The following is a 21,742-nucleotide window of genomic DNA, read 5'->3' as shown; positions in this document are numbered from 1 at the left end:
GGTCACGAACCCGCGTCCCCTGCATTGGCAGGAGGACTCTCAACCACTGTGACACCAGGGAAGCCCGGCGTTATCTTTTAATACTCCACCTATTTATAACATTTTACAGTCAGGCCTTCCAGTGGGTAATTCAGGCTCCACCCTCGCCTTTGGCTTTGCTACAGAAATCTCACATCTGCCATAGGAGGGGCCGGTGACCTGTCCAGGATGGCACCTCAGACTCCAGCCATCTCCTCCCCAGGCTCTCCTGGGGTCTGGGTGTGGCCACGCACTTCAGATTCTCAGCCACTCAGAGAAGGGAGGAAGCCCCAGGGGCCAGGGCGGGGCTTCCCAGGAGGGCCAGGTGAGTGTCAGCAGGTGTCAGTGTTTCCTACATGGCACCATGTTTGCTTTGCCCAAGTGGAGTCCCTGGGGGGCCGGACGATGCCACCAGCCATCTTTTCTTGGCTTGATCTTATAAAATAGAATCATTTAACTACTTGCCCACGTGTCTGTGCCTCGCTGGAGTGAATACCCCTGTCCCTTTCCCACATGGCCTTCCAACTGGTCCCACCCCTGTCGCTGGGACCAGGAACACGTGTTATTCGAGACAAGATGAAAACCTCTTCCTCAGTGCTGAAATCCAAAAAAAACAGAAAAGCTTTTTCTGGAACTTATTTGGTGGCTAAATTGGACTGACATAGGACCCATGGGTAGCAGTTTCTGGCTGGAAATGACTATAGAACCGTTACTTATACCACTTATTGATTCCTCTCAGCGTGAAGTTTCTATTGCAGAAATACTAAGAGTGCCGAGCCAGGCCCGCTGGGGAGCGGGAATTACATTCCCGAAACCCAAGGATTCTGAACACCTCTGCCCCAGGCGTGTGGAGAGGGCTGTGCAGTACGGAAGTATGGAGTATGGAAGCCTCCCGGGGCGTGAAACCCAGTCGATGAGCTCCGCTCCGCTGATTACACACGTCAACCTGATCATAGATTGAGCCTCAGGGCAGCCCTTAGGTGTGGGGCTTCGATTATCCCCATTTTACAGATGGGAAAACTGAGATACGCAGAGCTAATTAAGTTGCCCCAGGATCCAGAGCACAGCCAGAATTTGAACCCGGACATTCTGCTTCCAGGCTCCATGCTCTTAACCAACACACCACGATGCTTCTTGTTGCCTAATCTCAAAAAACAAAATAGATTCCCCCCAAATTCATGCTGGGATGCCTGTTCCCTAGACGCACACATTGAGTAAAGTTTCCTTTCCAGCCAGGCTGGGGAAGGCGCTTTAACAACACAGCCATCCGATTCCTGAAGAAGCACAGAGGCCTGATTAAGTCGCCAGTGAGAGGAAAGCCCAAGGCAGTCAATGCGTGACCATGCTGCACTCCAGCAAGTCGGCAGAGATGAAGCGAGAAGGGAATTCACTGCATCCGGCAGGATGGAATGACGGAAGGCTCGCGGACACTGCATCCAGCCAGAGGCAGGTGTGAGCCCGGAGGATTAGTGATGTAAGCCCTGCTCCGCCGCAGCTTCACTTGGCCTCCCTGAGACCCCATGCTACCCCTCCACCGACACAGTGGCCCTCCTCATACCCGCTGTGTTTCTGAGGACTGGGCAAGTGCACAGACCCTCTGTGAGCAGCTGGCACGAGGCAGCTCTGCTCCTGACACACACCTGGATCTGACCTGCGCTCTTCCCGTTGCCTCACCTGGCTCACAGTCACTGTTCCTAGTAACTGAGCCAGCGCCGTCTGAAGGCTCATTTGGTCCTGCGCGAGTTTGCCTCCAAAGCCTCAAGCAGAGGGTCTTTCCATCACCCTCATTTTCCAGTGTCCCCTTGCTTTTGCCTGGGCAGGGCAGTGTCTTCCTTCCCTCAACTGGTCACAAGGCCCTCGGTCTTGTTCAAGTCCTCACGGGCCACAGCTGTGGCCCAGCGGAGAAGAGGGCTCAGAGGAGCCCGCCTGGAGTTTGGTCACTGAGAGAATCTTCGTCATCGGCATTCAGTAGGCAGCAAACAGAAAAGTTAACAGACAGAGCCTCCCCTTTGGGACAGAAAAGCTCCAGTGTTGTCCCGAGAACGGGTATGTAGTCTGGCCCTTGAGATGTGTAAAGACACAAGGACCCATGGACTCAGAATCCCTTCCACTCTTGAGAGCATCAGATACACTGTCCGCCCCCTCCGGGGAATCGGTCATGCTTGCTGGCTGACAAGGTGCAGGGCAGGTTCAGGAAAAGGGGCTCTGCACCTGGGGAAGCGAGCTGAAGTCCGAACCTCGCCGCCCAACAGCCAGCTGCTAATTATAGAGCAGGGGAGCCGTTTACCTGTGCTCTGGGCTCTGAGAACCTCTCATGGGTGTCCCCAGGCGCCAGCTCATGGCTGTGCTGTGACCACAGGGATGGGCACTTGTGCTTCTGTCCTGGGGGCCGAGGCTTGGTCTCGTTGCTGAGCGTGCAGTGGGCGGGGCTGAGACCCGCACCCTAGCAGAAGGCGTCTTGGCCTGTAAGTGGCCCTCCCACCCTCCTCTTTGCTTTGTCTCTGTCATCTCCTCCCCTCCAGGTCCTACTGTCCGCACCGCCAGGACGGTGCGTTAGACTGCGGGTGGAGTCCAGGCCCCGTGAAGATGCCAGGTGTGCGTGGAGGAAGGGGTGTCCAGGTGCAGGAGACAGAGAGATGCTGGAGCGGCCCTGTGGTTGACAAGGTGGGGTCCAGGGGTGGAGAGTGGGGCATCCTGGCAGCTGAGCAAAACTTGAGGCAGGGCCAGCTGCTGGAGGGCAGCGGAGGTGGGGAGGGGCAGGAAGGAGGCATTGTTCGGGACGTGTGCTCGGAGGTGGGAAAACGCCGGGGGCCTGGGCTCAGGGGCAGGGGCTCCTATGCCGACAAAGGCCTGGAGTGTCCGGTGAGTATTGGGAACCAAGGATGCTAGCTCTGGAAAATCCCGACAGGGTCTCAAGGTGGGACAGGTGGTAGGTCATGTCCAAGACGGTGCCGCTTAAGCAGAAGGGGGCTCAGCACTGAATGTGCCGCTTGATGTGACCTACTGGGCCGGGCCAAGGGCCCCTGGCCATCCCCTCCCTCCCCCTGGACTCGGGCTTGGTCCCTGTGGTCGGCTGAATGATGGCCCCCAAAGACAGCCGTGTCCTCACCCCTGGAACCTGTGAATGTGACCTTGTATGGAGAAACAAAGAGGGCTTTGCAGGTGAGATTAAAGTAAGATCTGAGACGGGCAGACGATCCTGGACTATGTGTGCGGCCCTAAACGCCATCCCGAGTGTCCTTCTGAGAGGGGGGCAGAGAGAGACCTGACTGCGGAGAGGGGGCCGGCGTAGGGCCAGGGAGGTAGAGCCTGGACTGTGCGGCCACAAGCCGGGAACACGGAAGCCCCAGATGCTGGGCTACATGAGGAACGGTGCTCCCCCGGGGCCCCCAGAAGGAGCCATTCCCCCGTGACCTTGATGTTAGCCCCTAAAGACTCATTTTGGACTCTGGCCTCTAGGACGGCATGAGACTACGTTTCTGTTGTTGGAAGCCACTAAGTGTGTGGCATTTGTTAGAGCAGCCGTGGGAAACTCAAACAGTCCACGGTTGGGGGGCCAGGGGCTCAGGGGCCCCAGGCAGCCATCAGGGGGAGCTGGGGCAGGAAGTCAGGCCGACACCGCCCCTCCCAGTCATCTCAGGAACAGAAGGTATGGGGGCAACGTTATGGAATGGCCGTGCGAGGGCTCTCTTTTCATCGTGCACCTGTCTGCACTGTTTGGGTCTTCTACCCATAGATGGCTTTATTTTTTAAAAATGCCATTAGGAATTATCCAGGCGGGGAGATTTTGTGTGTCCTTGTCTCTACTTGTCTGTGTTAAAAGGAAAACTCTCACACCCACCACCTAGTGAGTGCGGTGTTCCACAGGCTTCTACTCTGTTCCGGGGAATTTAGCGTCTCAGTCTGTCCTGGCTCCTCCCTCTTGCTCTTGTATCCCTCTCCCCTTCCGTGTCTGGAGAACCCCCCCTCTTGTCTAGGGCGGGCAGGTGCTCAGGTACCTTCCTAAAGGAGCACTTTCCTATGAAGAAGATTCCTTTTCTACACAGGACGCCCTGCCTCCTGGTCATTTGGGGGCCACAGTCATTGCACACTTAATTTGGACCCTGCAATGCTTTCAAGGCTTTACGGATCTTACTCTCATCTTCACAATCACTCCATCAAGTGGCTGGGTTTACCCCAGTTTTAAAGGTGAGAAAACTGCGACTGTGGGAAGTTTGGATACGCGCCCAAATCGACAGCCGGCAGCGGCTGAGCAGGGTCTTCCCGGGGCCGTCTGACCCCGAGGCCAGCTCACCCCGTGCATTCTGCCTGCTTTGGAAGATGTGTGCCACTGGCCCGGCGCCCCGAGGCTGTGGGACTCAGTCGGGGAGCCCTCCTCCACCCGTCCACCCACTCCCTCGGCGAGCGCACCCCAGGGCAGGAACCTCGGCTGATTTCTGATGCCCGATGTGTGCACAGGGTTTGTGCCTCGTGTCTAGAACCTGCACTGAGTTGGCAGTGACACCTCACCGTTGACCCCCCGCGTCCACTTCTGTGGTGGCTCAAGGCCATGCTCTCTCTCTCCCTCAGCGTCAGAGGGAGAGGGTGAGTGAGCTCTTCCGTCAGAGTTTTCTGTGGGTTTCTGAGTGTAGGTGCACACGCGTGTACTTGTGTACACACGGACCAGGAGTTACCTTCAGTCTTAACTTTCTTCAGCCTAAAATAGTCTCCACTGTGTGAAAACCTGAAGCAAAAATGACGAAAGCTGGTGTGCTTGCAACACCTGTGTGTACACGTGGATGTGTGTGTCCGTGTGTGCTGCATACATGTGAGTGTTGTATGTGTTGGTGTGTATGCGTGTGCTGGGCACACGTGTGTGCACGCCTCCCTCTGTGTGTGCACACGTGTGTGTGCTTGTACGTGTGTGTGCACGCCCCTGTGTCTTCAGGCTGTCTGATCGCTGTCTCCAGTACACTTCCAGAGCCCTTAGGGACAGACGGTATGAGCAGGAACACAACCCTGACGGATGCAGGACGTCCATCTTGTCCCTCCACAGACAGGATGCGGTCTGTGCTCAGGGGAGCAGCCCAGTGAGGATGGTTTCCGGTTTTCACCCATCTTCAATGGACCCAGCTTTCTACCCAGTCCACTGACGAGTACTGGATGCCTTCTGAGGACAGCATGGGGGGCAAGGGAGTGACCAGAGGTGTCCCCCCCTCCACATCCCTGGCCATCAAGAAGGAAAATGGAGACTAATGAGCTTGGAAGGTCAAACTACAAAACTCACACCTGTCCAGGCAGCAGAGGCCAAGCTCTCTCCCACTGGACGGCTCCTGCCTCCTTGGCAGCCTGGGTGCATCAGATCTAAGGTGTTAGCACGTCCAAGCGAGGTCGTTCCCATCAGGAGGGCAGGCCTGGATGCCCCCAAGTGAAAAGGCAAGAGAAAGGAATGCTCCAGAACAGCTGCAGGAAGCACTGGCCGGGCTGGGACCCTCTGTTGGGGAAACGCTGGCCTGGTCGTCCCTTACTTCTCCCTCCCTGTGGGTGGCCTCCCCCGCTTCCTTGTGACCACTTGGCTTCGGATAACCTAGCAAGTGGCTCACTCTCCGGGTGGCCGATGCTGGTCTGTCTCATTCTAAGGAACAGATTTCTGGTTTATGCCCCACTCAGTCTCTGGCGGGTGTGTCTGGGCCGGGATCCTCTTAATCTTCTGAGTCAGAGGTTAGACCCATTTTGCTGATAAGGAATCAGAGGCTCTGAGAGGTAAACTAACCTGCCCCAGTTTGTCGGGGGAGCTGGAACTCTGGCCCAGAGCTCATCTTTCCAGCGGCGCAGGCGAGTTGCCTGCAGCAAAGGGGCCTGGAGTTTCTGAGCTGGCCTGAGGATCACCGTGAAGCCTTTTGCTCCCAGGAGCTCAGAGTCCGGGATCCAGACAAGCAAGCAGGTCATTTTCTAAACTAGGGTCACAGCTACATAAATAGCTGCGGACACAGCACAGGGTGGGAGCGAGAGATGTGCTTGGCTGGGAAGCTGCCTGGGGGGTTGCCGGGTGGCCCGTGCAGAAGGGCCTCACTGGCCGAAGGAGGAGCAGGACAAAGGCATGGGGGTGTGAGATGCCCGGACATCTGATGCTTCCCGCCTGGGAGGTGCGGACAGAGTGTGGTGGGATGAGGTGGTGGGCGGGGCCGGCTTGTGACCCATCTGGTGAACTTGAACAATGATGAGGGTGGTGAGGGGATCTGACCCATGTTCCAGAGAGTTCTCCAGCTGCTCTGGTGGGGTTTTGAGGAGAGAGAGCGTGCATGAAGGGAGAGAGACGTACAGGCCAGTGGTGGTGCCTAGGCAGGGCGCTCGTCTCTCCGGGGGAATCGCAAAGGAGCAGGGTGGGTGCAGGTGTCCCTCGGGGAGTATGCGCTGCCCGCCTGGCGCTGGACCCTGAGCCTGAGAGCGGAGATTCCTGTGAGGGACCCTGCCCTCCCTCTGGAGCCCGGGAGGGCCGTGGGAAAGGCCCAGGTGTGGGACCCTCACCCTCTCAGGGCGGCCCTGGGATCCCCACATACCTTTTGTCTTCCTCTTCCCCCCCTTTCATTCTGCACCCAGAGAAACAGGCTCTTTTGGTTCTGCAGGTCCAGCTGATTAAAGCTCGGGTCCCGGGAGTCTAAATGTGACCTTGAGATCTTCTTACCTGGGGGAGCTGGGTCTGCTGCCCACAGCCAGGTCCCGGGACAGGGCCAGGGTCGCATCACCCCAGCTCAGCAGCGGGAGCGTTTCGCGTCTTCTGTCCTCTCTTCTCCGGGTATTTATGTTTCAGATAACACTTACATGGCATTTGCCATGCAAAGGTGTTTCTACCCTCCGTTTTACAGATGAGGAAACTGAGGCAGAGATTGGCTGAGTAGCTTGACCCTGGCTGTGGGCTCAGCGGCCGAGCCACCGAATCTGGGTGGAGCTCAGCAATCAGGGCTGGACCAGCCAGCCTGGGGAGTTGGATGCCTTGGGGTTTCTTCACCGACCTGCCCCCTTGGCTGAGCCGTCTTCCGGCACAAGCCGTCACAGGAGATAGCGCCAAAGACGCATGCGACCATGATGAAAACCAAAGATGTCGCCTGCCCCCTCGGACCTACGAGGAAGAGCCACAGACACAGCTAAAGCATCTTTGGTTGTTGGGCAGTTCCAGAGTGTTCTTTGCAGAACACTGGAGGGATTGCAGGATCACCAGAAACCACCGGTTAAAGGGTAGACGTGGGCATTTCAAGTTGGGCTCTCCAGGCTGACGAGCTGGCCCGCAGATACTCCTATGTGTGTTTGATAAGGGGACGTTTATTTGGATTTAAAGGCAAACAGGAGATCATCAGTGATGGCTTTGTGGACCCGTGTCTTTGCTCCAGCATTTAGGCTACTGTGTGATTTGAAGAACAAAATAGGACTATGTGGTGGCCTAAAGCCCTGAGGCACAAGCTCCAGGCTGGGGAGCTGCTGCAGAGCTAGAACATGAAGCCTGTGCGGGGAGGACCCGGGGGCTTCGAGAGCCTCTAGGCTGTTCCCACCTCCCCACATACTCACACAGGGTCACGGGAGACCCAAAGGAATGTGCTGACCCTCTGCTACAAAAAGAAAAAAAAAAATATCACTTGTTCAAAGAGTAGGAATAACCTAAAAACAGAGAAGCAGACGGCCTTAGAAACCCTCCAATCCATGCTTTTTATAAAGACAGCCAAGGAAGAGTCAGGCTAACCCCAGCCCTGGCCCCAAACACCTTCCCAGACCCCAATGCCTTCTTCCCAAGGGAGGGAGGGGAGAATCCTTCTGGCTTCCTTAAGTTCTGCTAAGTCTGGCAAACTTGAACCGGCTGTACCTGGAAATGCCACAGTCCCACTTAGTAACCCCAGAATATCTGTGGGCAGGCGCTCCCTCTGACTCAAAGTCTAGCCCCTGGCAGAGGGAATTACCGCTCCATGTCTCTGAAGAGCCCACCTTCCTTTCCGGGGCCATTCCTGTGTGGGAAGTGGTGTGTGGCCTCTGACCTCTGGCACCTAGTCTTGATAGCTGGCCCGTTATCCAACCCCTTCTCTGGGCTCTGCTACTTGCATCCACCAGCAGAAGCTGCAGGGCTCAGAGTGGGTGACGTCACCTGCACGGCACCCTATTGGCTGGCGTGAGTCACAGGTCCAGCTAGATTCCAGGCGCGTGGACTAGACTCTCCACCTGGGAATGAAGAGCAAAGGGGTTCAGAGGGGAACGACTGTGGCTATTTCTGCAAGCGACCCACTGCACAGGGCTTCCTGCATTCAACCCTCACAGCAACCCCACTGGTCAGATGGGGAAACCGAGGCACAAAGAGGTTAAATTCATTGTCCCGGCCGGGAACTGGCAGAGCCGGGGCATCAGCCCGGGCCTGGGCTGCCACTCCATGCACTCTAGGCCTGGGCTATGTGCTGGGGACCCCAGGACGTGCCCGCACCAGCCCTCACCTCCCGGTCACGGTAATCGCCCTCAGGCACCTGGAAAGAGTGAGGGGCAGAGGGGGGTCTTCTCCTGGCCTCGTCTCCTACCCCCAGAGCAGTGGCCGTCCATGACCCTTCCTCCCCCTCTTGCTCTGCAGAGGACGTCTGTGGCCTTCCCCCAAGGCCTTCTCACCCCATGCCTGGTGTGGGGTTGAAGATGGGCTGGTCCTCCGGTGGCCTTGGTCAGAACCCATCAGTGTGTACATAGGCTCATAGACAATTCAGGCTGACAACTATGTAGGGAGGAAGTGAACCCCGGCGCTCACAGCCAGGGCAGGCTACGACCAGAGCCAGGCTGAGTCATGTGTGCAGGTGGAGAAGCTGGAAGGCTTCATGAAGATGTGCCAGGCCTCCCTGCCTCCCAGGTGGGCTTGGGACTACACTTGGCCTGCCGAGGCTGCGTGCCTGGGCCCCGAGGGCGGTCCAAGAGGCTGTGGGCTGGCTATAGCCCCGCACTCGCCCCAGCACTCTCCTGCCTTGCCAGCCTCCACCCAGGAAGACGGAAAGCTAAACACTCACCACGCCAGCCTCCCTTTCGGCCAGAGGTAGCTCGGTTGCCCCTCGGCAGCAGCCATCCCGTGACCTCGAGAAAAGGGGACGAGGTGAACCCCAGGAGCCTCCAGCAGGGGGACATCCTCCAGTCTCCTTGTCATGGGAGGAAGACAGCCCCTACCTGTCAAAGGCGTGGTTGGTGGGTCCTTCTGTTACTTGCAGCCCAGCGCATCCTAACCCACGGCGGGAGTAATTGGCAAGAACCTGACATGTTTTTCTTTCTGCTCACTTCATTGGGGCCAAGCGCTTGGCCGTTGTTCAATTACCTTCTGTTGTCCTGGGCACCACCTTCATGGTTTTCTGCCTAGTTTCCTTTTCAGGCTTCTAGAATTAGCCACCTAGTAGTAGGACTTCCCTCCTCCCATTGACCACCATCAGCTTGAGGAAACATGGGAAAAGAGGAAAGAAAGAAACTGCAGAGATGCCAGGTCTCAGGTGTAGCACACGAGAAGCTCATTCATGTTGTACACGTGACGACGCTCGTGGCACTTCCAGCCCGTGATATTCTGCAGACTGAAATGTCCTAAACCTTTGGGTACAGCTGTTAACTGCTGTGTGAGTCTTTTCTCATCCTTAAGGCCAATTTGAAATCTACCTCCTCTATTGGCAGGGATCCACCTGGCGGAGGTAACAGGTCCTCCCACCCAGAGTGTGCCTGCCCTGTCAGGTATCCTCCCTGCCTCTCAGGAGTGCAGGATGCCGTAGGACTGTGGACTGGGGGTGGGGAGACGGACAGGGATGCCACCTTGCAGATGCCGTGTGACTCTGTGCATTACCCGGCCTCACTCTCCTGCTTCCTCCTCTCTAAAGCAGTGCTCCCCTGCTCTGGGTGTTGGGAGGGTTGACGGGTGTGTTGATGTGCAGGATATACCGAGTGGAACTGTTAGCTGCTACTAAACACTAAGGTTTTCCTTTTGTAAATGTCATAGCTCTGTCTCTGTTGCCTCTTGGGACATTCACAATCCTTTACATGCATTATGTTTACATGTACAATTTTTTCTTCTCTTCAGGTAGCAGGCAGCTGCTTAAGAGCGGGGTTCTGGTACTCAGTCAGTGCCTGGACGAGAGGTGCTCAATCCGCGTCGATATTACAGGCAACCCGACCTCCTTCCTCCCTCCCGTTGCTTCCTTCCTGTTGCTTGCTCACCCATTCATTCATTCATTCATGCAGTCATGCAGTCAATCAAATACCTTATATATGCCAGGAGATCCAACTACCTTTGATCCAGAAACTGTCCCATCCAGATTGCATTAGGAAGAGTTATTTTAATCTTTGCCAAATTGCTTGAAAATAACCAGCAGAAACAAAGAAGAGCTAACCTTCCAACAGTGAATATACCCTGCTCAAACTTCTGGTCAAAGGGCCCCTGCATGGGGTGTGATGGCTTCCAGCGGCCCCCTGTCGCCCCCTCCCTCCCAGTCTGGAGGACTCCAGGAGTCCGTTTATGTCCTGCGTCCTCCCCTGGAGACCCCACGTGAACTGGGACCTGTGCCATCAGATGACGTGACACGGAGAGCCTCTTCTGAAGGACAGTCAGACACAACCAGAGGTCCCTGAGGGAGAGAACACAGTCACTTTGAACTTCTTGTTTTGAGATGGACTTTGTTTTCAGAGGGACAGCAGAGGTCCTCCTCTGGGGGGAGCCACACCCATGAAGAACTTCCGAGTGGTGGAGACCCCGAGCCCTCACAGGCTGGTGACTGGATGGTGCCCCAGAGTGTCCCCCCGACTCCCAGACAGGATTCTGTCCTGTGCACTACCTGTGACCTCACGAATCCTCTGCCTGGCCAGTGTCCTGGGCTTGCGTCCCTTCAGCCTATCACCTTTCCAATGACGTTTGCTTCCTGGGGCACGTTTACTGCCCAGAGTTGGCATAGTGAGTTAATTACAGTAAATTATAAAACGGCCCTTAAGTGGCTTGCCCTCAGTTGGTGAGCCAGTGGTTGAGTGGATGTTTTAAGCTCAGTTGAGAGAGAGTGGAGGAGGGCAGGGGTTAGTGAAATTTTAATTGGATTTAATAAGTGATTTAATTTTAATTGGATTTAATAAGTGAGCGGTTAGTCCTTTTCACGGAAAGAGTGACTTTTTCGGTTTGCCTTGAACAGATCTTGCAGGAAGAATAACTACCGTTTACGGAGTTATAACTGGGCACTAGATATTTTTTAAAATTTAATTTTTTAAGTTCCTATTTCAATTGGGGGTTATCTACATTTTACAGGAAGTGAACGGGACCTCCGTCGTTTGTCACTGGAAGGTGAGAATCGTCATTTTCCTCTGGCCAGCATCCCACCCGTACTCTGAGCTCAGGGTTTTGGGAGGCATCACCTCTACCCTCACCCTGAGGTGGCCACGTGCCCCTGGGAGGATGCATCAGGGCCCTGGATGGGAAGCCGGGAGTCCAGGCCTGCGACCTTGGGTGGATCGCTCACCTGGAGGACACTTGGTTCTTCCTAAAATGAAGGACATGAAATGGTTAACCATGACATTATTTTTTTCCCCTCCTGGTGAATAGAAAGACCAAACAGTGCCTTTCATAGACCTAGAAGGTCCTCCACAATCTGAGTCTATGTCTCCAGACTTCTGTCATTGAATTCTGTACAGTACTTGGGCCGAGATGCCCCGAAGGAAACAGGATTTCCTTCCTTTAGGCCTTTGTTTGGCTTCAGTTACCTTGGGAACTTTCAACACCCACTTCCATTCTTCTCTCTACCCAGTGAAGCACAAGCAGTCCGGTTTGTAGACACCTCTTCCAGGAAGCCTTCCGGGGGCCTCCGCGCCCTGCACAACCCTGTCCTGGTTCTCGGTGGTCACGTGCTGTGCACGCTTCCTTCCACTCCTCCAGTGCGTGCTCGGGGAGGAGCTGTGACTATTACCTACTCATCTTGTCTCTGCCCTTAGGCTTTTGGATGTAGATTTGAATAAAGAAATTTTAACAGATGCTGGTTCGATTGTTCCGCATCTCAGAGGAGTTGGAAGGATAATAAAAAAAGAAGCCCTTTGGTCATTTACAAAGAAGTTGGAAGAAGATTGACACATATACTCGATTTATTAAGTGCCAAATGAGGTGATACATCAATAAGAAAACCTGGCCAGACGGTAGCTTAATAGGAAATACTTATTGCTTACATAGCAGGAGGAACTGTCATCTTACAGGACGCAGCCTCGCGGCAGGACAGTCACTACCGGGCGTCAGCAACGCACCCAGGACCAGGCTCTCCCCGCCTTTGCGCCACTCCCCCTGCGGTTGGCTCGTTCTTTCTGACGGGATCCCCTCCCCCCACGCCGAGACAGCTGTCATCGTTCCTGGCATCAGATGCAGACAATAATCTTCAGAGTGGAAGAGGAAGTCTCCTTCCTGCGTTCCTTCTTATGGGGAAGAACGTTCTCCCGGAAGCCCCCGGCAGACCTCTCTATGTCTCATGGGCCAGAATTGATCACCTGCCCATGCCTGTTTATTTTTACTATTATTTTTTAGACAGACTTTTATTTTGTAGAGCAGTTTTAGGTTCACTGTAAAATTGAGGGGAAGGTACAGAGATTTCCCACAGATGCCCTGCCCTTCTCCCATGCATAGCCTACTCCATTATCCAGACCCCGACCAGTTGGGGAATTTGTCACAAGCCAGGAAGCTCCATGGACACCTCATTACCACCCAGAGTCCACAGTTTACATCAGGGTGCGCTCTTGGTGTTGGACAGCCTGTGGGTTTGGGCAAAGGTAAGGACATGTATCTGCCATGGCAGGATCATACAGAGTAATTCACTGCCCTCAAAAATTTTGTCCTCCCTCTACTCATCCCTTCTTTAGTTTAGTTTTGTTTCGTTTTTCTTTAAATTTCTAACCTATTCAAAAGTAGAGAGAATAGAAAATTTAAAATGCATGGCCCTGTTTTCCAGGTTCAACAACTGTCAAGATTCTGCCACGCTGAATAAAGCCATCTCTTTTCTTTCTTCTTCTCATCAATGAAGTATTTGAAAGCAAACCAGACATTATGTCATTTCACCCCCTACATAATTCAGCATTTATTCACAGCGATGCAAAAACTTAGGAACATTTTCTTATATAACCACAATGCCATTTCCACCGCTAACAAAGTTAAGGCTGATCTCTGGGTATTATCTAAAAATGAGTCCATATTCAAATGTCCTCAGTTGTCTCAGAAATGTCTTTTTCCAGTTTGTTGGGTGAGTCGGGATTCTAATGAGACTTGTCCATTATATTAGGTTATAAGGTCTCTTAGTTCTCTTTTAATCTAGAGAGACTCTCCCCTCACTTAGAACAAAGTAAAACAAAACATTGACTTGAAGAAACTGGTGGACGGACCTGTAGAATGCTCTATATTCTGGAATTATCTATCTCTTTCCTTGTCATGTCATTTAACTTCTTCCTCTTGCCTTCATATTTCCTGTAAATGGAAATTAGCTCTACAAACTTAAATTCAGTTCAAGTGTTTGGCAGTGTGTCACAGGTGATGGTCTTTCCATACTGTGTCACATGAAAAGCATAGATTGTCTTGTCCTGATTTTGCTAAAGTTAAGCCGGATCACTGGACTCAGGAAGTGGCAGCCTGATCCCTCTGTGGTCACGTCAAACTCAGGGTCAGTCACCATAAAATTCATTCTCCAAATCAGGCCATTTTTTCAAGAATAAAAGGGAGGGTTAAAAACAATTGGAATTGTATATTTTTAAACACTTATGCCTAGACTGGAAATTTAATTTTATATTTGTGTACCTACAAAATAATTTTATTCAAATCGATCTGTGCATTCAATGCATTCCCAATCATAATCTCAGCGGCCTTTTTTTTTTTTTTGTAGAAATTGACAAGCCAAATCTAAAATTCATATGAAAATGCAAAGGACCTAGAACAGTCAAAACGACTTGGAAAAGAAGAACAGTTAGAGAATTTACACTGTCCGACCTCAAGTTTTATTATAAAGCTACAGTAATCAAGGCATCGAGATGGACATCAAGATGGTATTGTTTCAGGCTGGACAACAGAGCGTTGGAATCCAGAAATAGAGCAACGTTTGTATAGTTCTACTTCAGAACCATATCTGGAATTGCATACAAATTTAAATCAAGATGGTTCATACATCTAAACATAAAACCAAAAGCTGTTAAAAAGATATATGAGGAACTCTTAGGGACTTGGGTTAGGCAGAGATTGCTTTTAGCTACAACATCAAAAGCGTGGCCTGTACAAGAAAAAATGGACAGATTGGACTTCATCAAAATTAAGATCTTCTGGTCTTTGGAAGACACAGTTAATGGAATGAAAAGACAAGCCACAGGCTGGAGAAAATACTAGCAAGTCACATACCTGATAAAGGACTTGTATCCAGTCTATACAGATAACTATCAAAACTTGATAATAAGAAAACAAAGAGCCCAATATTTTTTTTTAAAAGAGCGAATCTTTTGAAAAATTACTCCATCAAGGAAGATATGCGAATGACAAATAAGTGCACCGAAAGATGTTGGAGAGCATCAGTGATTAAGGAAATGCAAATTAAGAGTACAATGGACTGTCACTACACACAGGTCAGAATAACTACAATTAAAGAGGCCACCACACTGAGTACTGGCAAGGGTGTGTCAACCTTCATGACGGCTGCTAGGAGTGTAAAACGGTCCGACCACTTTGGAAAACCGTTTGACAATTTCTTAAACAGTTAAACATAGGGGCTTCCCTGGTGGCGCAGTGGTTGAGAGTCCGCCTGCCGATGCAGGGGACGTGCCACAAGGGTGAGAGGCCCGCGTACCGCAAAAAAAAAAAAAAAAAAGTTAAACATATACCTACCGGATGACTCAGTCCTAGGTATTTATCAAGAGAAATGACATCACATGTCCGTGGGAAGACTTTTGCACAACTGTTCATGGCAGCTTTACTTGCAAAGCCGAACAAGGAAACAACCCAAGTGTCCATCAATAGATGAGATGGATAAACCAATTGTGGTCTCTCCATTCAATGAAAGGATGGATGTGTTCACTCTCTTGATTGAGATGATGGTTTCACTGGTGGGAACACATGTCAAAATGTATCACATTGTATGCATTAAATATGCACAGTTTGTTACATGGCGATTATACCTCAAGAAAGCTGTTTTAAAAGTTTAAAAATGGGGACTTTCCTGGTGGCGCAGTGGTTAAGAATCTGCCTGCCAATGTGAGGGACACGGGTTGGAGCCCTGGTCCGGGAAGATCCCACATGCCTCGGAGCAACTAAGCCCGTGCGCCACAACTACTGAGCCTGCACTCTAGAGCCCACAAGCCACAACTACTGAGCCCGTGTGCCACAACTACTGAAGCCCGTGCACCTAAAGCCTGTGCTCCGCAACAAGAGAAGCCACTGCAATGAGAAGCCTGTGCACCGCAATGAAGACTAGCCCCTTCTTGACACAGCTAGAGAAAGCCCACATGCAGCAATGAAGACCCAATGCAGCCAAAAACAAATAAATAAATTTATGAAAAAAGTTTAAAAATGTATTCAAGATTGATGGTCATTAGGGGCAGGGGCAGGGAAAGGACACAGGGAAACTTTAGAGGTTCTGTGTTTTGGTTTCCATTCCAAGAATCTTTCTTTCATAAATATTTTTATAAGGCAAAATATATCAACAGGCTCGTGTGTGTGTGTGTGTGTCTGTATGATTCTTTTGAATGTTTTGTCAAAGTTATATGATGAAAATCATAGGTTTTCTCAGTTTTATTCCATTCTTATCTATATCAATATCTATCTATATCTATCATCTATCTTTCTATCTATCCATCTATCCATCCACCTATGCATGTATCTATCTATGTATCTACCTGTCTACCTATGTATCTATCTATCTATCATCTACCTATATATATCTATCTACATCTCCAACTAAAATATGAACTTCATCAAAAATCTGCCCCACAAATGGAGATATTCCAAGGAGCCATTCTGGAATTCCAAAGTCCTTCTCATATACCATTTGGGCAGGCATCATCAATTTGTTCAGTTCCTCTCTTTCATCTGAAGCAATACATTTAAATAGTCTTTCTCTTTTTGATCTTGTTTTCAATAATTGCGATAATTCGCCAAAAGCATGAAAGAAGTTTTTGGGAATCCATTTGTTGAATAGTTTGATTAAAGATTTTGAACAAAACGCAACCAAAATCCAGGGGACACACCCACAAATCTAGCACCACTGCAAGTCATTTAGATTGGTTTGCAAATGACTTTTTCAAAGGCTAGGCCTTTCTAAAATCTGACCAGATGCGGATGTCAAAGGGAGAAAGTTCGTACTGCCCTGATGAAGGACCTCTTGTTTGTAATCTATATAAGATTTGTCACAGAAAATTTGTAGTTCAATTACTCTAAATCTGTACATATAAAACTGTTTATACGTTTTGCTATCTACAGCTTTATTTCAATTACAGGTATATTGGAGCTTAAGATTCATGTAAAAATTGTGTTTACTGTGAAAATTCCAACCATATTTCTGCTTCATACTTTCTTTCTAAAAATTATTAATTAGTTAATGTATTGAGGTGTAACTGACATACAAAAGTCTAGTTAACATCTGTCACCATACAATATTACAGAATTTTTTTTCTTGTGATGAGAAGTTTTAAGATCTACTCTCCTAGCCACTTTGAAATATGCACTATGGTATTATTGATGTCTCCATGCTGTACATTGTATCCCCATGACTTATTTATCTTATAACTGCAAGTTTGTACCTTTTGATGCCTGTAACTCATTTTGCTCACCCTCTGTGCACTTCTGGCAACGACCAATATGTTCTCTGTATTTATGAGTTTGGTTTTTGGTTTTGGTTTTTTAGATTCCACACGTAAGTGAGATCATAGATAATTGTCTTTCTGTCTGACTTATTTCATTGAGCATAATGCCCTCAAGGTCCATCCGTGTTCTCGCAAATGGCAAGATTTCATTCTTCTTTATGGCTGAATAATATTTCATTGTCTATCTATCTATCTCACATTTTCCTTATCCATTCATCCATCAATGGACATTTAAGTTGTTTCCATATCTTGGCTATTGTAAACAATGTTGCAGTAAACATGGAGGGACCATATATCTTTTTGAGTTTGTGCTTTGTTTTCTTTGGATAAATACCCAGAGGTGGGATTGCTGGATCATATGGTAGTTCTATTTTTGATTTTTCTGAGGAAACTCCGTACTGTTTTCCACAGTGGCTGAACCAATTTACGTTCCCATCAACGGTGCACAAAAGTTCCCCTTTCTCCACATCCTCCTCAGCACTTATTTCTTGTCTTTTTGATAATAGCCAAGCTCCATACTTGCTTAATTTAATAATAGCATATTTTTAGCATGACACCGTGTGACATCAGCATTTGTATTATAACAAAAACAAATAATGATATCATTAATGTTGACTATTTCACTGAATTTACATTTATATCTTGCATTTTCAAAAACATCAGTGACATTTATCTTCAACAGAATAAATATTCAAAGCTGTACATTTATTTAATGATTTGAATAAAAATTAAGCAATTATTTAAATTAATTTAATCGGCTTTTCTATTTGAAACATCTGCTAACACAAGTATTAAACTGGCATCGTTTAACTGTTTGTAAAATTCTTCTGCTCCTGGAGCCAACACAGTAACAGCTGTCACTTCATCTTGTAAATTAACCAGAAAACTTGAAAATGAGCACAGTTAATTAGAATTGCCATTGGATCTAAATGAGGTCATATCTCACAGAATGACCACCAAACTCAGCTGCCTGGGCTCAGTCTTTGTCTTTTGCCAGTCTCAAAATAATTTCGAACTTTGAAGTAAATTCTGATTTATTTAGCAGTTCTGTGTCTTCTGGTTTTCACATGATCAGTGATGTCACTGGACGTGGAGTTGGTCATTCCTCCAGGAGCTCATAGTGGCTGTGGTATGTGAGATTCCACAGTCAGGGTGTCACCCCCTCACTTGGATGGCAGGAGAGGTGAATTCACTTACCTGAGGTCACACCTGGCTGGCTTGTGGTGAATCCAGCCTCCTGACCTCACACATTCAGTGTGTGCCCCGTGGGGAGGGCAGTGGAGGTGGGGTGATGGCCACAGGCTCACACTTGGGTGGGGGCCAGCCTGGGCTTAGAGGACACAATCACAGAGGCCACATCTCCCCCTTGGAAAGGAAGGAAATACACCAGAAACGGGTGTCCCACTTTTGTTCTGAAAATGTGTCACTGATGGTCAGCGGCAGTAGGAGACCCAGATGTCACTGTTGCTAGAGAGGATTCTCTCAAAGGGGCTGCTGACACTCTGGCCAGTGTCACCTCTAGTCTTGGTCAGGGATCTGTCCAGGTGGAGGCTGGCTCTCGACCTCCCCACGGTAAACACCCTGCGGCTGCTAGAGACTCCCAGACGGGCCAAGAGAACACGTGGGACCCACACTAATGCCATGGGCTGGCCCAGGACCCCCTGAGCAGTCTCAGAAATGGGGTCCACCTGCTGTCACAGCGTCATGTCCTTGGGCATCCTGGGGCCTGCCACCAGCACCCTCCCCCACCAAAATGATCCTGGCCATCTTCAGAAACCTCTGTGGACAAAGTACAGGGGGCAGACCCCAAAGTCCAATCTCTGTTCTTTGGTTGTGACCACTTCCTTCCCCGGGCAAGTCTTTTAACCTGCCTGTGCCTCAGTTTCCTTAGTGCTAATGGCCAATTAAGCCCTCCCTGACCCTCTCCAGAGCTCATAGGGATTTGGCATGAGAACCAAGGTAACGTCTTCAGAGTGTCTGGTGTTTCGGGCAGATTAATGCTTTATGAATCCAAGCTATCATTATAATAAAACATGGGCCTCCACAGCAGGGGCCAGTTAGAAGATCATCAGATTGTTGAGGACGGGCCCTCCTAATGGACAGAAGGTGGGTCTGTACCTTGGAGAGATGTTGGCCGCCATCTGTGGCACTGGCTTCTGTCTCCCCTGGGGTTGGCTGACGGGTGTGATTTTAAGGCTGGATGTGGATTCTGTTTTGACGCTGCTATCTGCTGGGTACCCAGCCATCCCTCTGCTCTCAATTCCAGGCCTGGAAGCCCCACGAGGCTAGGCCTGCCTTTCTGCTGTCTCCCCCAGTTTGGGGTTGATTGATTGAACGTTCCTGTAACAGAACCTCCCCCAACCCCATGTCCTTCACCTGCCTCTTGTCTGTGGACAAACTTTATCCTCCTAGGCCTTCCCCAAGTTCCAAAGAGTAACTTTAATCAGAGAAGTGAGAAAATGCAGAAAGGAAAACAGTCAGGCAAGACAAAATAATAAGAGTTTAGCCATTAACCAAAGTCAAGAACTTAAGTTCTTCCTCAAGGGCTATAGATAATATTCTGAGTCACGTCCTTTGAGCTGTTTTGCAGATACTGAAACCCCCACCAGGTGGAAGAAGTTAACTGCATGCTGCCCACCAGCACGGAGAGCCCAGACCAGTTGGAATCAGAAGGTTGATGATGCTGACTCCCGATGACCTCACCACCAACCAATCAGAAGAAGGTCCATGAGGTGATCACACAGCCCACGTCCTCCCTCCCTCACCCTGTCTTTAAAAACCTTTCCCTGAAAGCCATCAGGGAGTGTGGGCCTTTTGAGCACTAGCTGCCTGGACTCCTTGCTTGGTGCTCTGCAGTAAACACCTTCCTTCACCACAACCTGGTGTCCGTAGATGGCTTTACTGTGCATGGGCGAGTGGACCAAGTTTGGTTCAGAAACAATTTGATATCTTCCCAATCCCACAGCAAAGACGGTCTTAGGAGGAGGTGAAGAGAATGTCCCATCAGTTGAGTCAGGCAGAGCTCCACTCTGCATCCTGTGGGACAGCTGTCACTGACCTGTGGCCCAGGGCTCCCTGAAGCGGGTGGCACCACATCCTTCCTACCAATACATTTCCATTTTTTTTTTTTTTTTTTGCAGCAATATCTTTTTGGATCCATCTCCTAGCTTAATGAAAACAAAAACAAAAACAAACAAATGGGACCCAATTGAACTCGAAAGCCTTTGCACAGCAAAGGAAATCACAAACAAAACAGAAAAATAACACACAGAATGGGAGAAAACACCCACAAACAATGCAACCAACAAGGGACCAATCTCCAAAACATAAAAACAGCTCATGCAGCTCAATACCAAAACAAACAAACAAACAACCCAATCAAAAAATGCGCAGAAGATCTAAATAGACATCTCTCCAAAGAAGACACACAGATGGCCAAAAGGCACATGAAAAGATGCTAAATATCACCAACCACTAAAGAAATGCAAATCAAAACTACCATGAGGTGCCACCTCACACCGGTGGTCAGAATGGCCACCATCAAAATATCCACAAGAAACACATGCTGGAGAGGGCGCAGAGAAAAAGGAACCCTCCCACACTGCCGGTGGGAATGCAAACTGGTACAGCCACTCTGGAGAGTAGCGTGGAGGCTCCCCAAAAAACAAAAATAGAGTTACCACATGACGGTGGGTTAGTAGGGGCTGGAATGGGGTTGGAGTGGCCTTGGAAACTGCTGGGATCTAGGTCTGCAAGAGTGAGTCTGAACCCTGGATCTGTGACAAAGTCAAACACTCACATCACTTTTTTCCTCACAAAAGAGCTCCTGAGTGGAGGGAATCTCTCTCAGCACTCATGTAAATGGGTGAAGAAGTGGAACCGAGGAAGAGGTGATGCAGGTAAACTGAAACCGTTGACCCTACCCCCTTCAATGTATTTTTTTTTTTCTCATTTCTATGCTTCATCCGAGTACTATAATCTCTCACCTGGATACCAGAGTTTTCAAGAAGGGATCTTTGTGTGCGGATCATTGTCAGTTTGGAGTTAGTGTGAGAGAATAAAGGCTAGAACCTCCTATTCCACTATCTTGCTGGTGTCACTCTGTATAAGTCTTAAACTGAGCAAAGTCTTTTTACATCCTAAATAAAATAACACGAAATGATTCATTCTAGGTGTTCCCAATGGCATCCAATGATGCAGGTTCCTTGAAAGGCACGATTTTTAAATGAAGATAAAGAAGGTCAAGGGAATAATCTGATTTGCTGAAATGGAAGGAAGTGGTGAGGAGTAATCCAAGGTGGGAGTCTGACTCTGTCTCTGGTAGCTACGATATTTAACCACAAACGTTCACAAAATTACCAAAAAGCCTTAAATCCAGGCAATGGCATAGATGATGATAATAATCACGGTGTAGTCAATATTAAGTAGCAACGTCAGCAGGGATCCTAACTGCCAACTCACACACCCTCAGGGTGCAAAGGATTCTGTTCTCACTTTTGTCATACATTAAACCATTGACTCTCACGACAGCCCTGTGAAGTAAATACTGTATTATCAAATTACCCATTTACCAATGAGCAAACTGAGGCAGAGAAAGATGTAGTAACTTGCACAGGTCAGTATAGTTCTGAGCCAGCAGAGTTGGGATTTGACACCAGGTGTAATGGCTCCAGAGACAGGGCTCAGAGCACTGCAGGGAGCAGAAACACCTCACAGCTTTGTCAGGAGCCACCAGCCTTGGAGAGAATAGGCCATGGAGGTGTGAGGGAAAGGTGAATGAGAGGATTTAACCGTGGGGAACAGGAGAGCAATAGATGGCCATTTTGGTATTTCATGAAGTAGTAAAAAACATTGTTTCCTACAGTGAGGATCCTATTATGATGAATAAAAGATGAGTGTTAAGTAAAGGCTG

This window comes from Neophocaena asiaeorientalis, unplaced genomic scaffold (assembly GCF_003031525.2).
Source record: "Neophocaena asiaeorientalis asiaeorientalis breed wild unplaced genomic scaffold, Neophocaena_asiaeorientalis_V1.1 scaffold45, whole genome shotgun sequence".
Lineage (NCBI taxonomy): Eukaryota > Metazoa > Chordata > Mammalia > Artiodactyla > Phocoenidae > Neophocaena > Neophocaena asiaeorientalis.
This window is presented reverse-complemented; position numbering follows the sequence as displayed.